The sequence below is a fragment of the Phocoena sinus genome, chromosome 19 (genome assembly GCF_008692025.1).
Source record: "Phocoena sinus isolate mPhoSin1 chromosome 19, mPhoSin1.pri, whole genome shotgun sequence".
Taxonomy (NCBI): Eukaryota; Metazoa; Chordata; class Mammalia; order Artiodactyla; family Phocoenidae; genus Phocoena; species Phocoena sinus.
In genome coordinates, this window is record NC_045781.1 from 22614253 (window position 1) to 22632658 (window position 18406).

The window sequence follows — 18406 nt, forward strand, 5'->3', positions numbered from 1 at the left end:
ACTGTGGCCCTTGAGAATAGAGGAGTCCTTCTGCTGGCCCTGTGCATGAGCGGTGGTAGAGGAGGGTCTAGAATCGCCAGACCCATCAGGGCCATTGGAGGAGAAGCTGCTCCCCACAGAAATGGGGGCTGGAGGTGGTGCCACACCCACAAACCTCATTTAACCACAGGTGGCTCTTTAGAGAGGGGCTGGGGAAGGAGGTGGTGTGTTCAAGGCAGGTTGAAAGTCATTACTGGTTGATAACCAAGGGGACTGAAGATGCTCTGCACACACACACTGTACACACACATACACACACACACACAGGGACATGTGCATCTCCTTGTCTGGGGAGCAAACAGTGTAGTTTATTCTACAAAGATTTTATTAAATAGGCAAGGATGGGGAAATACAGTAATTACTCTAGACTATTTTTGGTATAGTGTTTGCTGTAAACACACCTAGAAAGCTTTCAAATGTTTGATTTGAAAGCATAAGCCACAGACGTCTAGGGAATGGGGAATCAGAAGCTAATAAGATGTGGTCACTGTCCTCAAAAAGCCTACAGATGGAATGGCCACCAGATGGTTCAGTGCTCAAATCCCATCCACCCAACAGGGCTGGGCTTAAAAGAAGTATGTGGGTGACGCAAAGGAGGGAGGGGCTGATGCTGTTCTCTCCCTAGTTGGGGGCGCCTCTACCTACCTCTACTCTTTCCACAATGCCTTCTGAGGTCTTCCATATATCTTGCTTTTGAGCTTCATCCTGCCACTGAGCCAGGAGACCCCTCAAGAAAAAGAAAGATGAAACTCACTGCCAGACACCCACCCAACTCTCTTCCTTAAGAGGACACGTCAGTTAGAGTTTCCTATTTCATTCTCCCACGTGAAAAAATAAGAGGCACCCCCACACCTATGGTCAATCAATCTATGGCATAGGGGCAAGAATGTACAATGGAGAGAAGACAGTCACTTCAATAAGTGGTGCAGGGAAAACTGGAGAGCTACATGTAAAACAGTGATTAGAACATTTCTTCCCTCACGCCACCTACAAAAATAAACCCAAAATGGATTAAAGACCTAAATGGAAGACCCAAAACCATAAAACTCCTAGAAGAGAATGTAGGCAGTACTTTTTTTTTTTTTTTTTTCGTTACGCGGGCCTCTCACTGTTGTGGCCTCTCCTGTTGCGGAGCACAGGCTCCGGACGTGCAGGCCCAGCGGCCATGGCTCACGGGCCCAGCTGCTCCGTGGCATGTGGCATCTTCCTGGACCGGGACACGAACCCGTGTCCCCTGCATCGGCAGGCGGACTCTCAACCACTGCGCCACCAGGGAAGCCCAGCAGTACATTCTTTGACATAAATCGTAGCAATATTTCTTTGGATCTCTCTCTCAAGGCCAAAGAAATAAAAGCAAAAATAAACAAATTGGCCTTAATTAGACTTCAAAGTTTTTGCACAGCAAAGGAAACCATTTGCAAAATGAAAAGAACATACTGACTGGGAGAAAATATTTGCAAATGACCTGACTGACAAGGGGTTAATATCCAAAATCAGCTCGTACAGTTCAAGGTTAAAAAAAAAAAAAAAAGCCAATCAAAAAATGGGCAGAAAACCTGAATAGACATTTTTCCAAAGAAGATGTAACAGATGGCTAACAGGCACATGAAAAGATGCTTGATGTCGCTAATTATTAGAGAAAGAAAGAAAAAAAATATCACCTCACACTGGTCAGAATGGCTATCATCAAAAAGTCTACAAATAACAAATGCTGGAGAGGGTGCAGGGAAAAGGGAACCCTGCTACACTATTGGTGGGAATGTAAATTGATACAGCCACTATGGAGACAGTATGGAGGTTCCTCAAAAACTAAAAATAAAACTACCATATGATCCAACAATCCCACTCTTGGGTATATATCTGGAAAAAATGAAAACACTCATTCACAAAGATACATGCATTCCAATGTTCATTGCAGCACTGTTTACAATAGCCAAGACATGGAAACAATCCAAGTGCCCATCATCAGAAGATTGGCTTAAGAAGATGTTGTATATATACATACATACACACACACAATGGAATACAGCCATAAAAAAGAATGAAATAATGCCATTTGCAGCAATGTGGATGGACCTAGAGAATATCATACAAAATGAAGTAAGTCAGAGAAAGACAAATTGTGTATTGCATCACTTATATGTGAAATCTAAAAAATGAATGTGTATAGCAAAACAGTATCGTATAGAAAACAAGCTACTGGTTACTAGTGGGGAGAGGGAAAGGGGAAAGGACATGATAGGAGTATGGGATTAAAAGATACAAACTACTATATATAAAATAGATAAGCACAGGGATATATTGTACAGCAGAGGGAACTATAGCCATTATTTTGCAGTAACTTTTAATGGAGTATAATCTATTAAAATACTGAGCCACTATGCTGTATGCCTGAAAGTAATATAATATTGTAAATCAACTACAATTTAAAAAAAGAATCTGTCACTAAAAAAATTAGAAGATATAGAGTCGTCCCTTAGTATCCATGGGGGATTGGTCCCAGGATCTCCCAGGATACCAAAACCTGAGGATACTCAAATCCCTTATATAAAATGGTACGGTATTTGCATATAACTCACACATATTCTCCCATATACTTTAAATCATCTCTACATCACTTATAATACCGAATACAATGTAAATGCTACATGAATAGTTGTAAATACAATGTATATAGTGGCTGGTGTGTGGCTAATTCAACTTTTGCTTTTTGGAATTTTCTGAAAAAAATATTTTTTGATTTGAGGTTGGTTCAATTCACAGATATGAAGGGCTGACTCTCATGTTTTTCTGGGTTTTTTTTAACATCTTTATTGTGGTATAATTGCTTTACAATGGTGTGTTAGTTTCTGCTTTATAACAAACTGAATCAGTTATACATATACATATGTTCCCCTATCTCTTCACTCTTGCGTCTCCCTCCCTCCCACCCTCCCTATTCCACCCCTCCAGGTGGTCACAGAGCACCGAGCTGATCTCCCTGTGCTATGCGGCTGCTTCCCACTTGCTATCTACCTTACGTTTGGTAGTGTATATATGTCCATGCCTCTCTCTCGCTTTGTCACAGCTCACCCTTCCCCCTGTTTTTTTTTTTAATCTCCTCCCCAGTTTCGTCTGCTTTGCTCTGAATGCATAACCTTGAAGTCCTTTTGAAGATATTAAATTTCAAAACTGTAAAAACATCAAGAATCCTAGTGATGCTTAGGTCAGAGCACAAAAGTGTACATTAAATCACAGTGTAAAACAAAAAGTATTCTGATTATCAGAGTAAAGATGTTCATGTGGAAAAACTAGAAAATAAAAGTCAAGGAAGAAATTTTAAAATCCCCTGTAATTCTCTAACCAGAATTAATCAAGCCTACATTCCTTTTTTGGGGGTGCGCCACATGGTTTGCAGGATCCTAGTTCCCCAACCTTGACCAGGGATCGAGCCCAGGCCCTTGGCAGTGAAAATGTGGAGTCCTAACCACTAGACCGCCAAGGAATTCCCCTAACATTCCTTACTGTCCTTTTCCTGAGAGTATTTTTATATGGTTGAGATGTATGTGTGTGTTTAGATCCTTTTTTTTTTCCCCCTTCAACATTAGAACATGCTAATAAAAGTGCCTGATGAGCAGTTTGGTTGGCTACTTCATCAATGCTATGGATAAATAGTCATCTTGCTAACTGCACACTTAAGCATTTAGATTATATACAGTTCCTGGTTTTTAAAAATAATGCCACTTAATACATCCATACATAGAGAGGGTATTCCCCTCCCTCACGCTTGTGTTTTAAGGCTTGTTGTGGAACATGCTCAGGAGTGGGTGTTTTCCATGAACCTCCAGGTCCTTCACTCCTGAGGCAGAGCCAGAGCTGGGCAAATCATTGTGCACACCTTGGCTCTAGCACTTACCAGCTAAGAGGTCACTGAGCCTCAGTGTTGCCACTTGCAAAATGGAGCTAATCATACCTATTCATGGGGTAATAGAACAACTATGAGCACTGAATGGGAAAATGTATGTGTGTGGGGGGAATTAGCATATCTCATGCAAATAGCTTCATTTGTTGACCACTTTCTGTGATAATCTGATTAATCTTTAGAGCAGTGCTGATATGATACATGTTCAATAAATGTTTAAACTGAAGGGAAAAATATACCCTTGGAATGCTACATACAATGTGAAAATGACACGTAGAGGAAGTGAGGACTCTTTCCCAATACTTCTGAACATACTCTGCTAGACAAAGTACACAGGTTATTTTTTCTGTCAGTGGTAACTTTTTTTGTCACAGTTTCTGAAATAAAAATGCATTGGGTCCAGTTACACTAGACTCCTTATGAGGTAGGTCCAATAAAAAAAAAACACTTTTACAACTCTAGTGAAACTGGACATTTGTTTTTGGTGCAGGTCTATCTTGACCTGCTGGCACCAGTTAGGAACTGGTATTTACATGGAGTTGTGTCCTCTCCCAAAAGGAACGTTGTGGACCTTTTTCCCTTTATGGTTAAAGTAAGCTGCTATTTACAATTTCCACCTTAAAACTTTAAAACAAAATGCTCCCAGTCGTTTGAGTCAGCATCATGGTACACTTTGAGTGACAGAGCCCCACTCCAGGAGTTAGAGTGTATATGTTAGGATTCTTTTGGTTGTACATGACAGAAAACCAAATCTGAGAAGTCAAGAAGACCTGGAGAAGTCAAACCTACATTCCCCAGGCTCCCTTGCAGCTATGTGTGGCCATAAATTTAATGGGACATCATAAATAGTGTCATGTGGCAGCTTCTGGGAACTTTCCTTAGGAGAAACCTGCCCTGTGTCCCTTTTCTTCCTTATCCTGTCCTCTAACTTCTTGGAATGCATGGGTGACAACTGAGACATGACAACAAGTGTTTCTTGTGCAGAAACACTGTGTAAGATTTTGCTATTATTTTGGTTGTTGTTATTACTCCACCCTAATCCTAATGACATAATCTTTTGTGCTTTCAGAATCATTTGCCTGGAATTTAGCTTGATCATCTCATCTTTGTTACCTACCAGGGCAGCCTAATAAGCGTTGGCAACAGTCATAGAAATGCTAACAACGCCTGCCATGCATCTAGCACTGGCTGAGTAGCTGTGTGTCAGGCACAGCGCTTGGTGATGGGGAACCAGCAGTGAGTAAGACGTGGTCTCATGGTTTATAAGGTTGATGATGCTTATGCTGATAAGAGTGGGAGAAGTAACAGTGATACACTGTTGATAGGAGTATAAGTCTGTATCATTTTTTTGGGAGAGCACTTTGGCACGGTCAACATTAAGTATACACATGCCAACTTTAAAACTGCAGTAACTGGGACTTCACTGGTGGCGCAGTGGATAAGACTCCACACTCCCAGTGCAGGGACCCAGGTTCGATCCCTGGTCAGGGAACTAGATCCCACATGTATGCCGCAACTAAGAGTTCCCATGCCACAACTAAGGAGCCCACATGCCACAAATAAGGAGCCGGTGAGTCGCACCTAAGGAGCCTGCCCACCACAACTGAGACCTGGTGCAACTAACTAAATAAATAAATGTTTAAAAAGAAAAAAAAAACTACAGTAATCAAGACAGTATTGTATTACTTTAAGGAGAGACAAAAAATAAAGAACAGAATAGAGTCCAGAAATAGAACCACATACATTTATCACTTTGGCATAAAAGAGACCACACACACACGTATCTTTGGCACATCTGTATTGACAAAATAATTTTTGACAAGCATGCTAAAGCAATCCAGCAGGAAAGGAAAGTCTCTTCAACAAATGGTGCTGCAACACCTGGGTATTCATATGGGGAAACAAATGAACTTCAACTCCTGCCTTACACATATGCAAAATTTGGGGTGGATCATAGACCTAAATTTAAGAGCTAAAATGATAAATCTTCTAGAGGAAAAACATAAGAGAAAAATCTTTGCGAGTTATGATGTAAATATTTCTTAGGACAAAAAGGCACAAATCTTAAAACAAAAAAAATTGATAAATTGAACCACATCAAAATTAAGAGCTTCTGCCTTCTAAAAGGACACGATTAGGAAATTAAAAGACAAACCACATGCTGGGAGAAAACATATTCAGAACATAAATCTCATAAAAGTCTTTTAACAAGAGTATATAAAGAACTTCAAAAGTTAATAAGACAAACAACCCAATTAAAAAACAGAGGTGGGATGAATTGGGAGATGGAGATTGAGATTGACATATATACACTATTATGTATAAAATAGATAACTAATGACAGCCTATTGTATAGCACAGGGAACTCTACTTGGTGCTCTGTGGCAACATAAATGGGAAGGAAATTCAAAAATGAGGGGATGTGTGTATACATATGGCTGATTCACTTTGCTGTGCAGCAGAAACTGACACAGCAGTGTAAAGCAACTATACGCCAATAAAAAAAATTTTGTTTTTAAATGGGAAAGACTTGAACAGACACTTCACAAAAGAAGATATACAAATGGCCAATGAGCACATGGGAAGATGCCCAACATCATCAGTGACTGAAAGGAATGCGAATTAAAAGCACTGAGATGTCACTAGAGTGACTAAACTGAAGAAGATTGACAATACCAAATGCTGAAGGCATGGACTAACCAAAATCTCGGGGGTGATGCAATCACTTCGGAAGACTGGTGGCTTCTTACAAAGTCAAACATACATCTACTTAGTGACCCAGTAATTCCACTTCTAGCTAGGTGTTTCCCTAAGAAAAATAAATGTCCACACATGTCCACAGAGGCCTTGTCTGCGAAGGCTCTGTTTGGGAACCGCTCCCTGCACTGTGGCCTGGAATCTCTCATGAGGCAGAAAGCTGGGGCCATCCTAGGGCTCCCTTCATTTGGTCCCCATCTCTCAGGGAACACTGTCTTGTGTTGCCTGTTGTCCATTGTCTGAAAAATATTGTTTCCTGTGTTTTTTCCACTCAGTTTTTAGTTTTTTAAGGTGGTTGGGTAAATCCAGTGCCCGTTACTCCGTCATAGCCTGGAGCAAACTTTTCCTGTTCCATGTCTTCATAGGGCTGTGTGCTACACTGTTACATTCATCTGTCAAAAATTATAGAACTGTCCACTTAGGATTTGTGTATTTCACTGTAAGTAAATTATGACTCAACAGACTTTACTGGGGTTGGGAAGGGAATACATCCTTGATCCAGAAATTTCACCTCTAGGAATTTATCCTAGAATGTTTTCCCACTTGTGAAAGATGTGTTTGTGTATATATATATGAAATAAAATTTATATTTTAAGGCAGGACAAGAAAAAATTAAAGATAAAATTCTCTCTCTGTGTTTGTTTGGGCTGCCTTACCCCCTCCCTAATGTGCAGTGCACATCTACATTACATTAACCAGAGCTCCTCAAAGATGGGAGTGCCTGCTCAACCATAAAGATCTCTTTTTTTTTCTTTCTTCGGACACTAGCAGTGTAAATTTTTAGAAGAATAATGTTCTTTCCCAGCTCTGTAGGGGTCATGATGGCTTGCTTCTCACTTTGTACGTGCTTACCTGCACTACGTAACCTTGGTGAACTTTATGTATCGTATCAGTATGTCATTTTCATGTACGATCTTTTGTCTCAAAAATGTATATGACTGTGCCTCCAACTTCTAATAGGCATTCTCAGAGCTTTCTGAGAATCTGTTTCCCGAGTTATAATCCTCAGTTTGGCTTGAATAAAATGCCCTTTGTTTCTTCTTAACTTGACAGTTAATTGAATTTTCACTGACAGTATTCAAGGATGTTCTTGGCAGCATTGTTGGCCATAGCAAAAGAGGGGGAAAACCTACATATCCACTAATGAGGGATTGGTGTATCCCTCCAAACGAATACCATGCAACTGTTAATCCAGATTAGTACATCTATATCTACTGACATGAAAAGTCATCCAAGATCCACTATTAAATTGAAGTTGCAATTGCAATTGCCATACGTAGTACAGTGGTGGACATCTCAGTATTGTCTGATCAGACTCACCCTCTCCTGGGAATGTTCTCCCCCCGCGTCAGGAGCTGCCTCACTCTAAGGTGAGCCTGTACCTCCTGGACTGCGGATGGATCAGTAAGTCCATTCCCAGGATTGTCTAACTTGAAATATGGTCTAATTCTCGAAAGGCTAAATTATTTTTAAAAAATGAAACTCAAGCCCCAGAGAAAAACATGGATCTTGTCTCATGGAGGAAAGCGGTCTTCAATGAGACAACAGAACTGACATTCAGAGAAGATCAGAGATGAGAGTCCACGGCCCAAAGGCCTTCACGGGTTTTGCCTTGAATTTCTTCAGTTGTTTTCAAAGTTCCCAGCCACATCCTCGCCGTTCCTGTGGCTTGGTTATCTGATTTATTGGATCCTAAGTGCCAATAAATTCTCCTATTGGCCATGTTAGCCAGAGTTAAGTTCCTGTTGCTGCAGACAAAGCGTATGTTAGTATATGCATAAGGAAAATTGAGGGGAAAAAAAGTTTATATATATATATATATATATATATGTATGTATGTATATATATATGGTCTATAGATGCTCAAACTGCTCAGCTTGATTTTTAATAAAGGGAACTGGGAGGAGGAAATAGTGTGACCACAGCTATCCACAGCTGTTGCTGGGTTTATCAGGGCAGTAAGTGAGGCTGGGGCTAGTTTCGTTTAAAGGTAGAAATGTGGATTTTGAGCGGGGAGTGGGGGTCTCCTGGGTAACCTTGAGATAGCTCTGTTCCTGACTAGTATTTGATTATGGAAATCAGTCTCTCTCACTTGCTCTGTCTCTGTCTCTTTCAGTCTCTGTGTCTCTGTCTGTCTCTTAAAGACAAAGGATTTTCCCTCATAATGTTGTTCTGCCCTAAAATACTTAAGCTGACAAATCCTTAAGAATTCTTAAGAATCACTAAGCAGCTAAAAAGTTGCAAGCCCTTACTTGTCTTTAGAGCTTTGCTGGATTCATCAGATTTAGTATTTAATCGCTTAATGTAATCTGTGTTCCTGGGAAAAAAATGTGTAAATCAAAGGATTTTTTTTTTTTTTTTCTTTCCGTATGCGGGCCTCTCACTGTTGTGGCCTCTCCCGTTGCGGAGCACAGGCTCTGGACGTGCAGGCTCAGCGGCCAAGGCTCACGGGCCCAGCTGCTTTGAGGCATGTGGGATCTTCCCAGACTGGGGCACGAACCCGTGTCTCTTGCATCGGCAGGCGGACTCTCAACCACAGCACCACCAGGGAAGCCCCTATCAAAGGATTTTAAATTTCTGTTTGAATTTTATTTTTTTAATTTTTTATACAGCAAATTCTTACTAGTTATCTGTTTTATACATTTTAGAGTTATATATGTCAATCCCAATCTCCCAATTCATCCCATCACTGCCACTGCCCCCCCCCCACTTTCCCTCCATTGGTGTTCATACATTTGTTCTCTACATCTGTGTCTCAACTTCTGCCTTGCAAACCAGTTCATCTGTACCATTTTTCTAGGTTCCACATACATGCATTAATATATGATATTTGTTTTTCTCTTTCTGATTTACTTCACTCTGTATGACAGTCCCTAGATCCATCCACGTCTCAACAAATGACCCAATTTCATTCCTTTTTATGGCTGAGTAATATTCCATTGTATATATGTACCACAACTTCTTTATCCGTTTGTCTGTTGATGTGCATTTAGGTTGCTTCCATGACCTGGCTATTGTAAATAGTGCTGCAATGAACATTGGGGTGCATGCGTCTTTTTGAATTATGGTTTTCTCTGGGTATATGCCCAGTAGTGGGATTGCTGGATCGTATGGTAATTCTATTTTTGGTTTTTTAAGGAACCTCCATACTGTTCTCCATAGTGGCTGTATCAATTTACATTCCCACCAACAGTGCAAGAGGGTTCCCTTTTCTCCACACCCTCTCCAGCATTTGTTGTTTGTAGATTTCCTGATGATGCCCATACTAACTGGTGTGAGGTTGTTTTTGTAGGTCCTTTTCTTCTCTTGTGTTTCCCACTTAGAGAAGTTCCTTAAGCATTTGTTGTAGAGCGCGTTTGGTGATGCTGATTTCTCTTAGATTTGCTTGCCTGTAAAGCTTTTGATTTGTCTGTCAAATCTGAATGAGATCCTTGCTGGGTACAGTAATCTTGGTTGCAGTTTCTTCCATTTCATCACTTTAAATATATCGTGCCACTCCCTTCTGACTTGATTTCTGCTGAGAAATCAGCTGTTAACCTTATGGGAGTTCCGTTATTTGTCATTTTTCTCTTGTTGCTTTTAATAATTTTTCTTTGCTTTTAATTTTTGTCAGTTTGATTACTATGTGTCTTGGCATGTTTCTCCTTGGGTTTATCCTGCCTGGGACTCTCTGTGCTTCCTGGACTTGGGTGGCTCTTTCCTTTCCCATGTTAGGGAAGTTTTCGACTATAATCTCTTCAAATATGTTCTCGGGTCCTTTCTCTCTCTCTTCTCCTTCTGGGACCCCTATAATGTGAATGTTGGTGCATTTAATGTTGTCCTAGAGGTCTCTTAGGGTGTTTTCCTTTCTTTTCATTCTTTTTTCTTTATTCTGTTCCATGGCAGTGAATTCCACCATTCTGTCTTCCAGGTTATTCTTCTGTCTCATTTATTCTGCTATGGATTCCTTCTAGTGTAGTTTTCATTTCAGTTATTGTACTGTTCATCTTTGCTTGTTTGTTCTTTAATTCTTCTAGGTGTTTTTTCTTTAATTCTTCTAGGTCTTTGTTAAACATTTCTTGCATCTTCTTGATCTTTGCCTCCATTCTTTTTCTGAGGTCTTGGATCATCTTCACTCTCACTATTGTGAATTCTTTTTCTGGAAGGTTGGCTATCTCTACTTCATTGAATTGTTTTTCTAGGGTTTTATCTTGTTCCTTCATCTGGTTCATTCCTCTGCCTTTTCATTTTGTCTGTCTTTCTGTGAATGTGGTTTTCATTCCACAGGCTGCACGATTGTAGTTCTTCTTGCTTCTGCTCAAAGGATTTTTAATTGTTTAAATTGTGGCTTTTTAATAATAGTTGTTATGTTTATTTGTAAAAAAAATTAGCAAACACAGATAAGAAAAAATAAGAGAAAATCACTCATGGAAATGCAAATATAATCTGGGTAGTGCAGAAACTGAAGGGTTTATTGTTAATATGTTAGGTGTGATAATGGCATTGTAAACACATAAGAAATGTCATTTTCAAAGATGTATGTTGAATTATATAGGGATAACATTCAATGATGTCTGATATTTGCTTTAAAATACTTCAGGAGAGAGAGGTCTGTTTTTAAAAATAGGTGTGAAATGTTACTGCTCAAAAAAGTAGTGTAAGTTTTAAGATTAAATGGATTTCTTTATTGGAAAAAAAATAGGTGAAGCAAGTGTGGCCAAATATTGATGATAATTAATGAATAGGGGCAATAGATTATAGAGGTTCATTTTATTATTTGACTTTTGTGTATATTTTCATAATAAAAAGCATTTTTAAACACCTGTAACCTTCAAATGCAGAGAAAAATCATTATTTTCAACTTCACGTACATCCTATCAGAACAGTTATGCAGGCATATATTTTAAAAACAGCAACATATTGAATGCATTTTCTAGTATATAATTGACATCATGCCATAAAACATCCTTTACAACATTGTTTTTTAACAACTACATACTATGCATTGAATGGATGTAACAAAGTTTAATGGGGGGATGTTCAGGTAATTTTCAATTCCTTACAATCATAATCTTTCAATAAACATTCTTGTATTGCATCTTGTTGCACAGTCATAATTTTCCCAAGATAAAGGACTAGAAAGGTAATTCCCAGATGAAAAAATGTTTAAGCACCAGGGGGAGCTGGTCACCTATCCGATACCCAGAGGCTCTGTGTGTGTGTGTGTGTGTGTGTGTGTGTGTGTGTGTGTGTGTTTAAAAGCAAACCCTCGCCCTTGAACTTAGTAGCTGAGCCCATCTCTTGTGTCATATTTCAGCTTTGTGAGATGAAAGTGCAAAACACCTGGGCACACAGCCCCTAAAGAATGCCTGATACTCAGGAACACTTAACAGAGCCCCCAGTCTTTGAAACACTCTTACCAAGACAGAAAACAATGGATTAAATAGACATTATGGACATGTGTCAATGTAGAGATTCTGTGCAGTGGCAGGCAGGATGGGTTCTGGGTGGGTGGGTGGATGTGCACACCAGACTCTAGTCAGGTGTGAACATCCACTGGGCAGGTTTTAGCCTGCAGGTGATTCTCTCTGCTACATTCTCATTTTGTAGGCCGTCTTGTAGTTATTTAGACCCTTTGACTGGCTTTGAGAGCCAGATCAGACTCTTTCACCAGGTTGCAGGGAAGGAAACCAAGATATTTAACAACTGACTTGCCTCAGAGGTTGTCAAGATACTAATTCAGGTGCTGTCCCACAGGCTCTATTCCCTGGTAGATACACATCGCTTTGTCAGAAAGGGTCCTCCAGGGATGACTTCCGAACATTCCAGCTGGTCAAAGATGACAAAGGACAGAGCACAACAGCCAGGAGTGGAGGTAACACACCAACTCCCGGACTCTCCCTGCCCACCCCCTGACAAATGTGGACAATTGATGTTTCTCAAACACACAAAATGCTCTCACCTTCCAGTCCCGAACACTTCTATATGAAAATGCTGGCACTGCCACTGCCCAGGTCATGTCATTTAGGTGAGAATGGCCCCACCTCAGGCTCACAGTTGGACACGGGACCCAGCCTGGTGCCCCTGACCCCAGTGATTGGTTCAAGGATGGCACATGACCAACACCAGGCCAATGGGCGCCGCACACAGGATTTGTGCTAGGAGGGTGGAAAAAGAGGTGCTGCTTTTACAGGCTTGCTGACTTGGTTGTATAGCACTGTATTAAAGAGCCTGGGCCTTGGAGTTTGGACTTGAATTGGAATCCTCCCTTCATCACTTATTGGCCATGTGACCTTTCTGAAATTTCTTCATATCTCTGAGATTTGGCTTCCTTACCTATAAACTGGAGCAATAGTAATTTCTACCTTACAGCGTTGTTGTGGGGTTTATGTGATGTAACATATGTAAAACACTAAGTCCTGAGCCTGGCACATGTCAGTCATTCCATGCTGTTGGATGGCTGCTATGACACTGTCCGCACCCTGAGATATAGAAGACAGCAAGCTTCCATCCTGCTAAGCCTCTTAGTCCACAACACTATTGCCCTCTCATCAAAGATATATACATCTGGGCTTCCCTGGTGGCACAGTGGTTGAGAGTCCGCCTGCCGATGCAGGGGACACGGGTTCATGCCCCGGTCCGGGAAGATCCCACATGCCGCGGAGCGGCTGGGCCCGTGAGCCATGGCCGCTGGGCCTGCGCGTCCGGAGCCTGTGCTCCACAACGGGAGAGGCCACAACAGTGAGAGGCCCGTGTATGGCAAAAAACAAATGTAGTCAATAGTCCTCTGTGAGTAAATACAAAGGACAAGGAAACTCTGGACAAACTCTTTGAAGCCAAAGCCGTTCTAAAAATGAGTCAGAGGGTTTCTAAAGGACTGATGGCCAGTGGAGCACTGCTTCTTCATCCTTGGTCTTTGAACTTTCCCACCTCTGAAGGATCAGCTATGGCAAGAGCCTAGCCAGTAATTGAATCTCTCTTTTTTGTTGTTGTTTTGTTTTGATAGCAAGAAATGAAGTATTCAAAGCATAAATTCCTATAGTGGGGCCACTATTGTGGATGTCTCTAGACTGTTGGGATACACAGGGAATATCCAACACTGCCTGTCTTACCTAGGATGATCATTCTGGGTACCTAGCTACTAACTGATGTCTAGGATCAAACAAGAGAGGACTTAGAACCAAAGGAGCTTTAAATAAGACACTCCTGGATCAACGGGATGAAAGGAGAATGGGCTAGGGTATCACCATGTTGTCCTGTCATGCCACTGCCATCCATATTGATAGGTTTCTTTGGAGAGCCTGGTCATCAAGAGCACTGAGAACAAAGGATCAGCTATGCCTTCAAGGAAATGGCCTAACTCTCCTGGTGAGCTCTGTAGAATCCACCTTTTAGATGCCTGAGCCAGGTCGGAACCTCAGAGACTTGAGTCCAGCTGAAACCAATTGTCCATATGAGAAGATCAAGTCACTTCCTTCATTCAATAAATATTTATTTAGGTTCTACTATGTGCCAGTGTTCTTTGCATTAGAAGCTTCACTTTGTAATCTGTGCATTGTGCACAAATGCACAGACATATTTATGAAGATATTATGCATATCATTGTAATAAGAAATAATTGGAAACGATCCCAATATCTATCAATAGAAGAATGAATAATGGTTCATTCAAACAACAGAACTTTGAGATCACTAAAAAGAAGACATAGATATTTATGTATTAGTATGCAAATATGGCAAAGGAATAATAAGACCAAAGAAAAGTTATAAAGTAAGTTGTATCCCATTTTTACACACACAAGAAATTGATAAAAGTGGTTGCCTGTGGGAGGAGGATTAAAGATGGGAGATTTGGTTCTATATGCATTAAAAAAAATCTTGAAGAATAAAGACCAATCTATTTGTATTGATAGTCTCATGAGCATGGGATTTGATGGGGGCAGTGGATTACTCATATTTCCAAGCACATAGTTCTTTAATACTTGATTTTTTTTTTTTTTTTCCGGTAAGTGGGCCTCTCACTGCCGTGGCCTCTCCCGTTGCGGAGCACAGGCTCCGGACGCGCAGGCCCAGCGGCCACGGCTCACGGGCCCAGCCGCTCTGCGGCATGCAGGATCCTCCCGGACCGGGGCACAAACCCGCGTCCCCTGCATCGGCAGGCGGACTCTCAACCACTGCGCCACCAGGGAAGCCCAATGCTTGGTTTTTTAATGGCTATGTACTGCATTCTTAACAGAAAAAATAATTTGTGGCTCACAAGAGGGGATTAGCTGTTCACACATAGACCATTAAAGTACACCAACTGATTGAAAGTTCTCAACCTATCCCTGCTAAAGAGATTTCTCAGGCCCTTTTCTTCCTATAGCTGAGAAGTCAGGTCTTCTAGCATCTTTAGCTTGACTCATTTGGCCCACTTTGACTAGAGATTTAACTGAAATTTCAGAAATTAAAAACAAGAATTACACTAACAATATTCTCTAGAAGTCTGTGCCAGATTACGTGGGCTCTAGAATTTTATCAAATCCCTTGCAACTGGAGATGACTTAATCACAAGACTTTGGGAGTCTTTATTATTATTATTATTATTTTGGCTGAGCCACTCGGCTTGCGAGATGTTAGTTCCCTGACAAGGGATCCAACCAGGGCCCTGGCAATGAAAGCACCGAGTCCTAACCACTGGACTGCCAGGGAATTCCCGGGTGTCTTTATTATTAGATTACATGCATCCCTTTGTAATCAAACTCCAGCTATTTATATTAATATAAAATGTGTTTACTTAATGAAATACTATAAAAACTTCCAAGCTAGTAAGCCAGAAAAGGAAGACTAGGTTTATGGATCTAACTTACTAAGTGTGGCATAAGTAAATGGGTTAGCAAGGAAAAGCAAGAAAATGAGTGGGTGTAGCAGCCACTGTGGAAAACAGTATGAAGAGCTCTCAAAAAAATAAAACTATAACTACCATACGTACGATCCAGCAATTCATTTTCCCAAACAAAACGAAAACACTAATTTGAAAAGATGTATGCACGTGTGTTCATTGTAACATTATTTAAAATAGCTAAGATATGGAAGCAACCCAAGTGCCATCAATAGATGAATGGATAAATATATATATATATATATATATATAGTGGAATATTAGCCACAAGAAAGAATGAAATCTTGCCATTTGCGAAAACATGGGTGGACCTAGAGGATAATTATGCTAAGTGAAATAAGTCAGACAAAGACAAATAGTATATGATTCCACTTACATGTGGAATCTAAAAAACAAAACAAATGAACAAACATAACTAAACAGATACAGAGTCATAGATATAGAGAACATACAGGTGGTTGCCAAGGGACGAGGGATGGGGGGATGAGAGAAATACATGAGAGATTAAGAGGTAATGAACTTTAAGTTACAAAATAAATGAGTACAGGTATGAAATGTACAGTGTGGGGAATACAATCAATAATACTATAATATTTTGTATAATGACACATGACAACTAGATTTATCAAAGGATCATTTTGAAATGTATGGAAATATCAAATCACTATGTTGTGTACCAGGAACTAACATAAAGTTGTAGGTCAATTATAACTCAAAAACTCATAGCCAAAGAGATCAGATTTGTGGTTACCAGAGGCAGAGGTGTGTGTGTGGGGGATTGGATGAAGACAGTCAAAAGGCACACACTTCCAGTTATAAGTACTAGGGATGTAATGTACAACATAATAAATGTCATTAACACTGCTATATATTATATAAAAGTTTAGGCAGCAAATCCTGAGTTCCCGTTACACATAAAAAGTATATTTTTCTATTTCTTTACTGTTATCTATATGAGATGATGGATGTTCACTAAACTTATTGATAATCATTTCATGATTATGAAAGTCAAATCATTATGCTGTCACACCTTAAACTTATACAGTGCTGTATGTCAATTGTATTTCAATAAAACTGAAAGAAATATTTCTTTATAATAAAATCAGTACTTGGGGCAAAATACCCAAGACTTAATTGATGTAACTGTTGAACAGTAACTTCATGTAGGCTTCCCAAGTAAATTATTAATAACCAAGCAAGGTCTACAATGTCCTACGTACTCCCAGAGCCAGATGACTGCTGTATGTAAAAAACCAGCTACTATACCTCAATGAACACTGAAGGTCATTTCCAGTGTTATACACTTTGGTTAAAAATTTTATATAAGTAATAAAAGAAATAAATTGGACTTAATGAAAACTAAAAAAACTTTGTGCTTCAAAGGACACTATCAAGAAAGTGAAGACAACCCATGGAATGGGAAAAAATATTTGCAAATCAAATATCTGATAAGGTGGGACTTCCCTGTGGTCCAGTGGTTAAGAATCCCCCTTCCAATGCAGGAGACGTGGGTCCGATCCCTGGTCAGGGAACTAAGATCCCACATGCTGAGGGGCAACTAAGCCTGAGCACCGCAACTACTGAGCCCACGTGCCACAACTCAGACCCGACACAGCCAAAAATAAACAAATAAATAAATCTGATAAGGGATAAACTGTGGTATAGCCATACAATGGAATCTTTTTCAGCAATAATAAGAAAGGAGCTATCAAGCCACAAAATGACAAGAACGCATCTTTTTTTTTAAGGTTTTTATTTGGACCATTTTTTTTTAACGTCTTCATTGAATTTTTGTTACAATATTGCTTCTGTTGTGTTTTGGCTTTTTGGCCATGAGGCATGTGGAATCCTAGCTCCCCAACCAGGGATTGAACCCACACCCCCTGCATTGGAAGGTGAAGTCTTAACCACTGGACCACCAGGGAAGTCCCCAAGACATGAACACATCTTAAGTGCATATTGCTAAGTGAAAGACTGAAAAGGCTACATACTATATTACTCTATATGAAATTTTGGAAAAGGCAAAACAGTAAGTGCTTGCCACAGAATCAGAAGTGGGAGAGGAGTTGAATAGGTCAAGTTTAGGGGATTTTTTTTATTGTGTATGACATACTAGTAAATACATGACACTACACATTTGTCAAGACATTTTGAACTTCACAACACAGAGTGACCCTCAATGTATGCAGATTTTATTTTTGGCCACTCTGCACAGCTTGTGGGATTTTACTTCCCCAACCAGGGATTGAACCTGCGCCCTCAGCAGTGAAAGCATGGAGTCCTAACCACTGGACCACCAGGGAATTCCCTGTACGCAGATTTCAAAAAATCATTTAGGAGGTGTTGGTGGAGTGGTTCCTAGAATAGAATGTAGAATGCAATCACACAATTTAACTATATTACAAACGTATGAAACAATCTCATGGAAGGGGGTGGGGGGAAAGGCTCCTTTCCTAAGTAACTTTGGAAATGGAGTCTGTGAAATTAAAGATAAAAGAAACTATGCTTAGCACTGTACTCCAGTTGATTAGGTTTTTTTTTTCCCATGTGGGTATGGGTTAACAATTCTGATACTACCATACGTGTATACTGGAATTGAACAACTAAGCAAAAAGTTGGCAAATGGTGGGAGCAAGGTTTCCCGTGTTTCTCCTAAAGTACACACAATGATTCACTCATGCAAGTAAGACCATTAGAATTAACTTTTACACACGTCTTGACAGAGTTTATAATATGCAGCCGTTTCACTGAAATATCTGTGACACTGTGACAGAATAAGAAAAATAATTTGGTTTTCATCCCTGGTTCCTGGCAGAGAGCTCCCCAAACCCATGGAACTTCCTGATAGGG